Below are 14,001 nucleotides of genomic sequence, written 5' to 3' on the forward strand. Positions count from 1 at the left end.
AATTCATTGAACACCTTCTGAAAAAGTCCCTAAAAAAAGAACTCCATGGAACATTGTGGCTAAGCTGCAAAACTACCAAACAAAAAAAATATTACAAGCAGCTAGAAAAAAAACAATTTAAATACCAAGGTGCCACAATAAGGGTCACTCAAGATCTGGCTGCCTCCACATTAAAAGATAGAAGGGCCTGCAACCTGATATTCCAAAAGGCAAAAGATCAAGGATTGCAACCAAGAATAAACTACCCAGCTAAGTTTAGCATTTTTTTTTTTCCATGGAAGAAGATGGTCATTTAAGGAAACGAGGAATTCCATTTGTTTTTAAGAAAAAAAAACCAGACTTAAACAAAAAATTTGATGTACATCCACAAGACTGAGGAGAAACAGAAAAAGTTAAAAAGAACTCTTAATAACTGTATCTCTGTTGTGGATATACAGAAAGTCCGCATGGATAATTTGACTTTACTGATATAAAAAAAAGGGGGGAGTAGTAAAGGGAAAGGGGTAGTATCAGAAAAAGGGGAAGGAGTGATAAAAAGAGGGAAATTACATCCCAGGAAGAGGCATATAAAATATACCACATCTGAGGGAATTTGGAGAGGGGGAGAAACATGATGTGAATCTTACACTCATCAGAGTAGGCACAAAGAGTAAATAATTGACATATTTGTTTTTTCAGAGAATTCTCTCTCACCTCATTAAAAGGGGGGAGAGGAAAAGGGAAAAGGAAAAGGGGAATAAGGGAAGTGACTTGGAAGGAGGGGAGAGGGATACTAAAAAGGGAGGGCTGCGCATCACAAGTGGGATCTATAAATTAAATATTGGGGAAGGGATACAGGGGGTCAAGGGAAAAAAGCATAATCTGGGGATAATATGATGGCAGGAAATACAGAATTAGTAATTTTAACTGTAAATATGAATGGGATGAACTCTCCCATCAAACGGGAGACAGATAGCAGACTGGATCAAAAGTCAGAACCCTACAATATGTTGTTTACAGGAAACACACTTAAAGCAGGGAGATACATACAGAGTAAAGGTAAAAGGTTGGAGCAGAATCTATTATGCTTCAGGTAAAGCCAAAAAAGCAGGGGTAGCCATCCTCATCTCAGATTAAGCAAAAGCAGAAATTGATCTAATTAAAAGAGATAAGGAAGGAAACTATAACCTGCTTAAAGGTAGCATAGACAATGAAGCCATATCAATACTAAATATATATGCACCAAGTGGTATAGCATCTAACTTTCTAAAGGAAAAGTTAAGAGAGTTGCAAGAAGAAATAGATAGTAAAACTATAATAGTGGGAGATCTCAACCTTGCACTCTCAGATTTAGACAAGGTATTAATCAACTCCCCAGGAAAAAATCCCCAGGACCAGATGGATTTACATCTGAATTCTACCAAACATTTAAAGAACAACTAGCCCCAATGTTATATAAACTATTTGAAAAAATAGGGGATGAAGGAGTCCTGCCAAACTCCTTCTATGACACAGACATGGTACTGATACCTAAACCAGGTAGATTGAAAACTGAGAAAGAAAATTATAGACCAATTCCTACTAAAAATGCTTGAGAGTATAGGAATAAATGGACTATTCCTTAGAATAATCAGGACTATATATTTACAACCATCAGTAAGCATAATATGCAATGGAGATAAACTGGAACCTTTCCCAGTAAGATCAGGAGTGAAACAAAGTTGCCCACTATCACCATTACTATACAATATTGTATTATAAATGTTAGCCTCAGCAATGAGTCGAGAAAGGGACTAAAGGAATAAGAATAGGTAATGAGGAAATCAAACTGTCACTCTTTGCAGATGATATGATGGTATACTTAGACAACTCCAGAGATTCTAATAAAAAGTTATTAGAAATAATTCACTTTAGCAGTAATTACACTTTAGCAAAGTTGCTGGATACAAAATAAACCCACATAAATTCTCAGCCTTTTAATACATCAATAACAAAATACAAAGAGAAATCCCTTTCTACACAGTTTCTAAATTGCCTGTAAGGGCCCTTTAAATGGGTGCCACAGTGCATCGGGAGATTGAGGCCCAGAAGTAATTTCTGTGGATATTAGGACTGCCCTTGGGCGGGATCCTGGCCATATTGAGATAGTTTCATAATGGGTGACTCTCTCGCTGATTGGCTGTGTGTGTGACCTCACAGGCCCTATGTAAGCCCACTGCAGGCAGCAACCGCCCTCTTTAACCTCGTGCTGTTCACCCTGGCTCCCCAGCCTGGGTGGCCAAGCCAAGATGGGTAGCCAAAAGAGGTAAGGGTTTTGGTAGTGAACACATGGGTCTTCTGACCAGGTGTTCACTCGGGAACCAACAAGTCAGGGCATCAGTCAGGGCATTATGTGAGTAGGTATAATAAAGGCTTTTAAGATTACACGTGGTTGTTCTTGAGTGCGCTACCGGTTATTAAGCTATAGATTCAAGAGATTGTGGCCAGAGACCTTAGAAGGCCTCAGAGGAGGCGAGCCGGGTAGAGTTCACGCTGCAGAGGACAGTGGTCAAAGGTATTCTGGTGGGTCTAGGACAGACTAGTAATTGTAACTGCCAGGAGAGCACGTTACAAATGGCGCCCAACGTGGACGCATCAGGAATTATCAGGTTTTGATAATATTTAATATTCAGAATTAAGATTCTGAAAGATCCGGTAGAAACGCCACTTAGGAGGGAAGACAGAGAAGCAATATGGACCCAGGTAACTCTGGGATCAGACTCAAGGACACAGCTGAACATAATGCTTATATCAAGAGGTTAAAGAGCCAGATGGAAGATCTTTTAACAAAGATCACCACTGAAGAACAGCAGGAAGCTTGTAATCAAGCTCCACAAAGGCTATCCCCACACCCAGTAAATAGAGCTAGGAGAGGGAGCAACCTAGAGTTAATGTGTTTGTATGACAGTATAGAGTATAAAATGCCACAGCAAGAGTTGCTGGAATTGCAGGTTAAACTACAGATGGAGATAGAGAAAGAAGAAAAAGCTAGGTTACTACAGATAGAACAGGAAGAGTTCAAACCAGTGGCAGAAACTAAGGAAGGAAATAAACGAATCACATGGACTTCAGTTGTAGAAATTCTTCTTAGCGTTTTGTTGGTTTACCTTGTGCATTGTTGTTTTAAGGAATTTATTGATTACTCTTTCATTGAGAAGAAGTTTAGTTCTTTTTATGTGCAAAGCTCAGGTTGGACTTTAAATCAGCCTTTGGGGAATTTTCCAATTCTTCTTCCCTCTGCCTCACCTTCTTGGGCCAAGGGAGAAGGGGGAGGAGGAAAAGGAAGGGCGATAATATCATCAGCACTGCCCATTAATCCATTTAAAACTCCTGTGTCTTCATTTCAAAGGACAGGAGTAGGCTTTATGCCCCAAGGCAAAAAGGAATTGTGGGGTATTGAGTATAATCAGAAAAGTTTTGAAAATACAGTTCAGTTAATTTCTAAGAAACCTTAGAGGGATAAGGCCTTGCAGTTAGAGAGAGTGGAATTTTATACTTGTAAAACTGCTAGGATCGTCTTTGGAGAGTTGTAACTCCTCTTTTATTACCTCGTGGATTTTCCACTTCCACAGGTGAGCTTGATTTCCCAACCCCCTACGGGTACTTATAAAACAGTGTTTATGTTTAGAATGGGTTGGAAAATTGCTATTTTAATCACTAGAATAAATAGACAGTGTGTGATCTTTGACCCAGGAGGAAAATATCAGATTTATTGATTCACACTACTGAAGTACAATTCGGTATCAGAAACTCAAACTTTGATTTTTAGGCAAAAGAATTCAGGGATATAGCCGAGTGTTCTAGTAAAGTCATTACTGCACAGACTATCCCCAAGATCTTCTCTTCTAAACAAGAGAAGGGAATTTTGGGATATGTGATTGCTTACAATTTTTAAATTTTGATTTTACATTTTTAAACATTTTTGATTTTACATCTTCAAAGTATTTTGATTTTACATTTTAAAGTTATTTTGGTTTTATATTTTTAATCTATTTTGGTTTTACATTTTTAAATTCTTTGCCTTTTACCTTAGCAATGCACTTCGGGCATACACAGAAAGTGCAGCTAAGTGACAGACTGACTAACTTTTGTCTGACTTTTGATCTTTTTGACAACAACTCTGTTTCCACTGTGATGTGGAAAGGCCTGGATGGCATTTGGAAAAGTCCAAGTTGGGCCCTGGGTACATTCCTTCCTAGGTGCAGATCCAGCAGTAGAGTTCATCCCCACCAGAGACATTTGTAACCTGGGGATCCAAGAGAAGGACCAGACAACAGCCCAGAGGGACCTGCCAGATGTCCGCAGCCCTTCAGACGCTGATGGCAGCGATGCCCCTCCTGACCGTGACCAGAGACACCAGACACAGTTCCAGTGTTGCAGCTGAAATGGACTGTTTTGGGTGATACGCAATATAAAGACTGTAAATGGACAATGGGCCTGCTTGCTTCTCCCGTGGCCACTTGCCATATGGTGGCCTGGGAAGAGGCTTTGCCCTATGCTTTCTATTGAAGGACTATGCTTTTAAATTAGTGGGTGAAAAACCAACACACCCACCTGCCATTGTTATTGAGACAATGTTACTGGACATGACTGCTTATGTGCACCTGTGAAACTAGAATTGTTCTAGAATTGTGAAAAGTGCAATAGAGAATTGTGATAAGCTAGAATTGCTCTAGGATTGTGAAAAGTGCAATAGAGAATTGTGATAAGCTAGAATTGTTCTAGAATTGTGAAAAGTGCAATAGAGAATTGTGATAAGCTAGAATTGCTCTAGGATTGTGAAAAGTGCAATTGAGAATTGTGATAAGCTAGAATTGTTCTAGGATTGTGACAAGTGCAATTGAGAATTGTGATAAGCTAGAATTGTTCTAGAAGTGTGAAAAGTGCAACAGAAAATTGTAAGAAACTAGAATTGGTCTAGAACTGTGATAAATGTAACTAGAATTGTGACAACCTACCTACTGATATTTGTTAACTAGAATTGTGATGTTTTACCTTGTTGACTTCCCACCTCAGTGTTGACATCCTACCTCATTGGCATCCAATCTCTTTGGCCTATTATCTCGAGTATGACTTTGATGAATGGGTTGAACACTTGGGCCACTGTTGAGCCTGGTTCTCATTGTCATACTTCTGTTTACTGATCTGCTGCTTTGGACCTCCTTGGGCATAACACTGTCATCTCATGGATCAAGTGAACTATAGCTGGTGCTAAAAGTTTAGCTTGGTGAGATGTGCGGTTCCCGCAAAACAAGAGAAAGGGAATTGTAAGGGCCCTTTAAATGGGTGCCACAGTGCATCGGGAGATTGAGGCCCAGAAGTAATTTCTGTGGATATTAGGACTGCCCTTGGGCGGGATCCTGGCCATATTGAGATAGTTTCATAATGGGTGACTCTCTCGCTGATTGGCTGTGTGTGTGACCTCACAGGCCCTATGTAAGCCCACTGCAGGCAGCAACCGCCCTCTTTAACCTCGTGCTGTTCACCCTGGCTCCCCAGCCTGGGTGGCCAAGCCAAGATGGGTAGCCAAAAGAGGTAAGGGTTTTGGTAGTGAACACATGGGTCTTCTGACCAGGTGTTCACTCGGGAACCAACAAGTCAGGGCATCAGTCAGGGCATTATGTGAGTAGGTATAATAAAGGCTTTTAAGATTACACGTGGTTGTTCTTGAGTGCGCTACCGGTTATTAAGCTATAGATTCAAGAGATTGTGGCCAGAGACCTTAGAAGGCCTCAGAGGAGGCGAGCCGGGTAGAGTTCACGCTGCAGAGGACAGTGGTCAAAGGTGCTCTGGTGGGTCTAGGACAGACTAGTAATTGTAACTGCCAGGAGAGCACGTTACAATTGCCCAGGTTAACAGAAAAACAAATAAAATATTTAAATAGTCCCATTTTAGACAAAGAAATTGAAGAAGTCATTAATGAACTCCCTAAGAAAAAAATCTCTAGGGCCAGATGGATTCACAAGTGAATTCTACCAAACATTTAAAGAAAAAATAATTCCAACACTGTGTAAAGTATTTGGAAAAATAGGTAAAGAAATATTATTGCCAAATTACTTCTTTGACACAAATGTGGCACTGAGAACTAAACCAAGAAGGACCAAAACGGAAAAAAAAAATTACAGACCAGTCTCCCTTATGAATACTGATGCAAAAATCTCAAATAAAATATTAGCAAAGAGATTACAGCAATTTATCAGCAAGATAACACACAATAACTAAGTGGGATTTCTGCTAGGAATGCAGAGCTGGCTAAATATTAGAAAAAAAATCTATGACCATAATAACCCTCTCAAGAACAAAACCAACAGGAACCATATGATAATCTCAATAGATGTAGAAAAATCTTTTGACAAAATATAGTACTTATTCCTATTAAAAAACACTAGAGAGCATAATGATAAAGAGAGCTTTCCTTAAAATAATAAGCATTCCCATTAAGATCATGGATGAAAATAGGATGCTCATTATCACCACTGTTATTCAACATTGTACTAAAAATGCTAGCCTTAACAATAAGAAAAGGAAAATAAATTAAATGAATTAGAATAGGCAATGAAGAAACAAAACTATCACTCTTTGCAGATGGTATGATGATATACTCAAATAATCATAAAAATTATCCAAAAATCTACTGGAAACAATTCAGAACTTTAGCAAAGTGCAGGACATAAGCTAAACCCACACAAATTATCATCATTTCTATATATTACTAACAAAGCCCATCAGCTAGAGATAGAAAGAAATTCCATTTGAAATTACTATAGACAAAATAAACTACTTGGGGGTTTACCTGCCAACACAAGCCCCAAAACTATATTAACACAATTACAAAACATTTCTCATGCAAAAAAAGTCAAATATAAGCAAGGAAAAATAGCAATTATTCATTGTTAGTCCGAGCTAATATAATAACAATGACAATTTTATCTAAATCAGTTTACTTATTCAGTGCCATGCCATTCAAACTGCAAAAACATTATTTTATAGAACTAGAAAAAATAATAACAAAATTCACCTGCAAGATCAAAAGGTCAAGGACTATTTGAAACTTGCTTTGCATTCCTGGGAGTTAGTACTAATCTATTCCAGTGATCCACCTCTCTATTTCTTAGCCAGTACCAAATGGTTTTGATGACTGCTGCTTTATAATGTAATTTTAGGTTTGGTATTGCTAAGCTCCATTCACCACTTTTTTCATTTATTCCCTTAATATTCTTGTACTAACTCCTAGGAATGCAAAGCAAGTTTCAAATAGTCCTTGACATGTTGACTTTAGTAACGATTAATTTTCATCATCAATAAGAGCTCATCTTACAAATAAGGCCCTCATGGATTTCTTTTTAGGATTCTTCATTTAGCCTGTTGGTAGCAGTTTCCATACAGTTTATGTCATAACAGGTGAAATCTGGAAATTTAAATCCTCTGAAATTTGTGTGAATTATATGGTTCCTGATGCTTAAGCTGGTTATTAGGAAACTAAGTTTAGATGGGTTGCAATATTGTATTGAGATCTGTTTTACCAAAAAATTATAGCAGAAACATTTAAGATTTCTGCAAGTAACTTGAACCAGAGAAGTAGATAGTTGTATCTGAAACTCTTTCCTTCAGAACTGCCCTGTGAACAGGATAAACCTAATCCAGAATGCCCAAGAGATGTGTTTTGAGAAACCAGATGACTGCATGGAGCATCTTAATTTGAAGATATGACATGATGAAATGGACTTTAAGAGTGTGTTAATAAGAAAGAGACTAAATGTTTATCCCCTCTCCTCCATTCGCCAAGAACTTTTTCTGTAAGGTGTACTTACCAAAAGAGACTATCCCCAATAAAATTTGTCAAGTCTTCAATAGATTATGGGTAATCTCAAAGACCAAAGTGAGTTGTTGTAAGACTGAGTCTGATGGTTTCAGGCCATCCTCACCTAAAGTAGTCCTATTAAAATAAAATATATGGCATAAAATTCATTTAGTCCTTATTTTCTTATATTAATGTTAAAACATTAGAGTATAAGCAGAACTACTAGTTTCCTTTTCACAGAATTGTTCTTCTGTAATCATTACTTCAACATTACTAAACATTTGGGTCTGATAGACATGTGATTTTTACTATACCTTGATTGTTAATTTTAATTGAGCTAAGTAATTTAAAAGAATCAAAGGGAAGCCCCACCCATCACCTACTTTCCAGAAAAGCTTGGTTAACTTAAAAGGTCAAATATTATCAATGTTAACTTTGTAGTGACTCCCATCACCTGTAGACGAATTCCATTGCCAAAGAAACCTTTCTTTTATGATTGGGATGGTAATCTGGGTTGTAGTTAGTAGGGCTTCACAAAGAGAGATCCAAATGATGTAATTTCAATTCTGACTATACCATTGATAGTAAATTAGAAGAAAACACTCCTTTGTTGCTTGAAATTTTGCTCTGTCACCTTGATAATGTTATAAAATATTCTGTCAGCCTTCACTCAAGGCCTTTGGACTTTGAGAGAAACCACTGGTCCGATATATTGGATTTTGCTATCCTAAGTAATAAATTGAATACACTTTAGAAGTTTACACCTCAGTTTACCTTAAGTTCAATCCCAATATTCTCAAGGAAATTTCATTTTAGTGTATGTCATTTATACAGTCAATTATGTACAAACAAGATAGAGATATAAACAGATATATCTCTATAGCTATAGTTAAATAGTTTCTGTAATTACATCTACTTATTTATAGGTAGATACATTTATAGATATGTATGGCTAGATTTATCTATATAAGTATCCATAGATATCAAGGTAGAGATAACTATAATTATAGATAGAGTTATACTTATTATTATCTATCTATGATAAAATGAAGATCTCAAAGAGAAGGTACTAAGTAGCATTAAAAAACATAGGAAAGGTTTTTTTTTTGTTGTTGTTGTTGTTTTGTTTTGTTTTTGCAGAAGGTGGGATTTTGTTGGAGGCTTGAAGGAAGATGGAGAATTCAATTCTCAGTGAATTTTCGGCATGGAGGGACAGTCAGCAAAATCAATGGTGTTGGGAGATGGAGCAAGGGGACGATTAGTATCTTTGGTTCATAAAGTACTTAGAAAGGAAGAAGTTAAAGTAAAGAAAACTAGAATAGGCGGGGAAAGCATGAAGAAGGACTTTAAAAGATAAACAGAGGAAATATGATTAATGGAAGGAACACTGACTTAGGAAGAAGACATTATTTGGAATTCCTGCCATTTACATGGTGTGAGGCTTCAGGGAAGTTACTTCTTATTTTAACCTCAGTTTCCTTAGCTATAAAAAGAAGCTGTTTACAATTTCAGTGATTCTGAGCAGGCTAATGTCCAAGGACTGATGGAGTATTAATTTAGAAAATAGGTTAATGGGACAGCTAAGTGGTGTAGTGGATAGAGCCCCAGATCTGCAAACAGGAGGTCCTGAGTTCAAGTATGACCTCAGACACTTAACACTTCCTATCTGTGTGACCCTGGGCAAGTCACTTAACCCCAATTGCCTCAAAAAGAAAAAAAAAAAGGCTAATGGAGAAATTTCACTTCAGGATTATCAGATGAGCATGTATAGAAATATATTCTGGTTTTATTAATCCATTTTTTCAATACATTATTTACCTTACTTTATTTTCCAACCTGATCTCACTCAGAATGATTCTAGGTAAAGTTGGATTTGGGGATAGGGGTCTGTTAGAGAGACAAAGATATTTGAAGACAGACCAGGGAAGGTCAGGGTTAGAGGAATGTTAGGGTTAGGACACAGAGATATTGGAGAGAAACCAAATTTATTTTTGACATCTTAGAAACATAAATGGAATTTGCAGAAAGGCACATTTTAAATCCATGTAAGGAAAAATAAGGCATACACATATAAACACACATATGTACAAATTTGTATATATGTGTGACACCTAAGTGGTGCAGTGGATAGAGTACAAACCCTGGATTCAGACTTGGATTCAAATCCAGCCTCAGACACTTAATAGCTTGTGACCTTGGGCAAGTGACTTTTCCTGTTTGCCTTAGTTTCCTCATCTATAGAATAAGCTAGAAAAGGAAATTTCAAACTACTCTAATTAATCTTTGCCAAGAAAACCCAAATTGGGTCATGAAGCATTGGACAGAACTAAAATAACCTAACAATGGCAAATATATGTGTATTAATTGTATATGTTATCATTGATATTGAGTCATTTCATTCATGTCTGACTTCAATTTAGTATATCTATATATCTCCTCACACACACACACAGAATTAACTTTTTCCAAAAGTAAAATGACCTGCCTCTGAAGATGTTTAATGGTTGGGGTCTGGATGACAACATGCTGGATACTGATCTAGGCACAGGTTAGACTGGGCCTCTGAGGCACCTTCCAATTTTGCAATTCTGTGATTCTGTGAAACAGGGAGCCCAGGGGCTATTTTCTCTTTTGTTTTTCAACAGAAAAACGAACACAAAAAACAAAACTCAGAAGACTCAACCCTGCCGGCTATTCTGAGAGTACAGCTGTCATGGGTCATCCTTTTCCTTGCCCCTGCAAAATGGGGCTTTGCCCTTAACCAAGTCTGGCTGAAGGGTGAATGGGAGTTTGCTAAGATTACCTCATCCTGGGAGACTCTGCAAATCAAGGGGAGTCAGAGGCTAGCCAGTGTCAAAGGCAATGTGGTTGAGAGATGAGAGCAGCAGCCTGGGAATGAAGAAATCAATGAAGGAATGAGAAAACAAAACAAAGCATTTGCTGGATTAAGTGCTAGCTGAGTAAGGAGGCACAGTGCCTAGTGCTAGAGATAGGAATATAAACTCCTCAACAAGTTTGCTTTCCAATAGAAGATAATGCACATAGATTGGTGGTGGCCATGAATGGGGCACTTTGGTCCATGAACAAGAGTAGAATCTTAGTTTTGGTTCAGTCCTTTCCTAACCATGTACCTTCTAGCAAATAATTTCCCTTCTCTGGATCTCAGTTTCCCCACTGTAAAAGGAAGAATTGAGATAAAGCCTTGACATTCTTAAAATTTTGTTGTAAGATCCTTTCTAAATCTGGTATTTTCTAGTTCCAGAAAATTATCTGTGTGGTACAGAAATGGTGAGGGGTCACCATTTAATAAAAAAAAGGTGGAGAGAGCTCTAGAAGCAAAGCAAAGTTTATTGTACTTTCTCTGGAGAAGGGGGTCCCACCCTCCAGCAGACAATCAAAGAGAGGAAGCAACTTCTGGGGCAGGATTAGCACCTTTAATCCCTAATGCAAACACCCCCTCCCACCACTGACCCTCATCCTCATTGGCTGAGAATTTTATATTCTAAAGGCGAGATCTACCCACGAAATTCAACTTGACCCATAAGTACATAATTGCCCATATTTGACTGAAATGGGGAGGAAATGATGTCATGGGAGGATAGCAGGAAAGGGACTCAACTATGCCCTTGACTCAATCCTCAAAGTCCTTCAGACCTACTCAAACTCTGAAATAGATAAAGCTTTATTCGATTTTCACAACTGTCTTGAAAGATCTCACCTCATCTCGTTCAATCCCTCCTCTTTATTTGTACATTGAGATCTCTTCAAATTTTTGTAACATAACTTTACATTCTCTATCGAATTTCTCTTCCCCTTCTGGTTCCTATTAGCCTTAGCCACTGACTCTACTCTTATCCTTTTTAATACCATCAATCTAATAGACCCTTCAGCTTTCCCTTCCAATCTAATTACTCTAGATGATGAGTTTTGGACAATTCTGGTTATCAAATAGATCAAACAAGGTATGCAGATAGGGAGTAATATAACACCACTAAGAGCTATAAGGCTAAACCAAAGGAACTGCTTCCACCAGCTTTCCCCAAACCAGGACCACCAAGAAGTATTGAACAGTGAGGTCCAAGTCTATACATGAACAAGTTTCCTAATGTTCTTAGTGATTTCTTTTACTAAATTTCCATTGTCATCAATCTTTATACAACATATTGATAAATTTAGTTTCACACATCTATATCTATTTTATATTGTTTTCTAATGATTTCATTTGTAATAATGTTATAATATGATCACAAAATTAGATAAGTTATATAATTTAGAACTAAAAGGGTCCTTAAAATTTCAGTCTTACACTCATTAGACAATTGAAATTCAGAGAAAAGAAATGATTTGCTCACATCAATCCTGTGATGTATCTACTTAAAAATATATATTATTCTTGGATCACAGGTAAGGAAGATCACACTACTGACAAGAATCAGAGGTGGGATTCTAATTCAAATTTTCTGGCTCTAAATGCAGTGTTTCTCTACTATTTTTGTCTATTCCTCAAGAAGACTATAATGGAAATGCATCTTATACTGTACTATATAACTATATAACTATATATAACACACACACACACACACACACACACACACACACACTATATATATATATATATATATATATATATATATATATATATATATATATATATGTATATATAACACACACACACACACACACATATATATATATATATATATATATATATATATATATATATATATATATATATAACATCCTAACTCCATAAGTAGAAAGAAAGATTACCCAAAATGATGGGCTCTAGATATCTGAGGGGGAAGGAGAAGGAGGGAGAAGAGAAGCATGATGTGAAATGCAGAACTTGGAATGAGGATGACCTGGGTTTCAATTCCATTTCTCACACTTGTTAGCTGTGTGACATTGGACAAGACTTTTAGAAGCCTTCCTAATCTGTTCCTTCATTTATAAAGCAAGAATAATAATATCTTTAGGGAGCTATCTCCTAAGGTTATTCTAAGGTTCATGGTAGATAATATATAAAAAGCACTTTGAAAACTTGATAGCTCTATATAAATAGCAGTGATGTAATGATGCTTGTGTGTTTTTCAACTTTTCACATGTCTTACTGCTGTCCCCCTAGGCAGATTGGGTGCTTCCCAAGAACAGAGGTAGAGAATATTCTCTTTTGCTATTTCTCTCTCTATTTCTCTCTCTGTTTCTCTCTCTTTGTCTCTGTCTCTGTCTCTCTGTCTCTCTCTCTTTGTGTGTCTGTCTCTTTCTCAGTCTCTGTCTCTCTATTTCTTTGTTTCTGTTTGTTTCTCTTTTTCTATCTCTGTCCATCTGTTCCTTCTTTCTGTCTGTATGTCTCTTTCTTCCCCCATTTTCTCTTTCTTTTCCCTCTCAAAACATCAGAAACAAGTTTTGAACCCAGATTCTTTGACTAATAAAATCAGTGTTCTTTTTAGTATCACCATTCATCTCCACAGCATTTAATATAGCTAAGCCCTCTAAATCTAGACAATTTGGAATTAAGCATCTCATGGATGAATGACTCAAGCCTGCCAAGGCAACAAGGAATAGGAGAAAATAAAATCCAAGGAGATGCTCAGCATTTGCACTGTTATCCTTGGGGGTCAGTGGATATCAGTCTCCAAAGAAATGAAAATAAAGGACTTTTCAGGAGTAAAAAATGCCATCAGGGAACTGTATCATAGAAATAGAATAAGAATTGTTCACATGGTGAGAGTAGCTAATGCCAGGAGTAATCAAGAATGGGTTCCAACATGTTAGGTAGAGCCCCTGTGATGTACTTATATGGGAGGATACAGAGTAATGTCACACAGAATAGGCAGACCTAGTAGAGTGGTCAAAAATCTGCATCATTGGAAGGGATGTGGGTATCAATGGGCCCACATACATTGGAAACAATATTTAAAGTATATCAAACACTCCTGGGAGACATGGGGGAAGGAGGAATTTGGGGAAAGAAAATTATCTGTTCACATCTGTCAATCTGAAAGAGATTTAAGCAGAAAAGGGTTTATTAAAAAAAAAAAAAAAAAAAAAAAAAAGCAGGCAACTTGGGGATTAGTGATCAGGCATGTTGGGGTAGCCAAAGAAGCTACATCTAACCAGTAAGATGGGATTTTGATATTTAGATAGGTTATATTGTTTTGTGGTCCAAAGGATAGAATGTT

The sequence above is a fragment of the Sminthopsis crassicaudata genome, chromosome 1 (genome assembly GCF_048593235.1).
Source record: "Sminthopsis crassicaudata isolate SCR6 chromosome 1, ASM4859323v1, whole genome shotgun sequence".
In the NCBI taxonomy this organism is placed as follows: domain Eukaryota; kingdom Metazoa; phylum Chordata; class Mammalia; order Dasyuromorphia; family Dasyuridae; genus Sminthopsis; species Sminthopsis crassicaudata.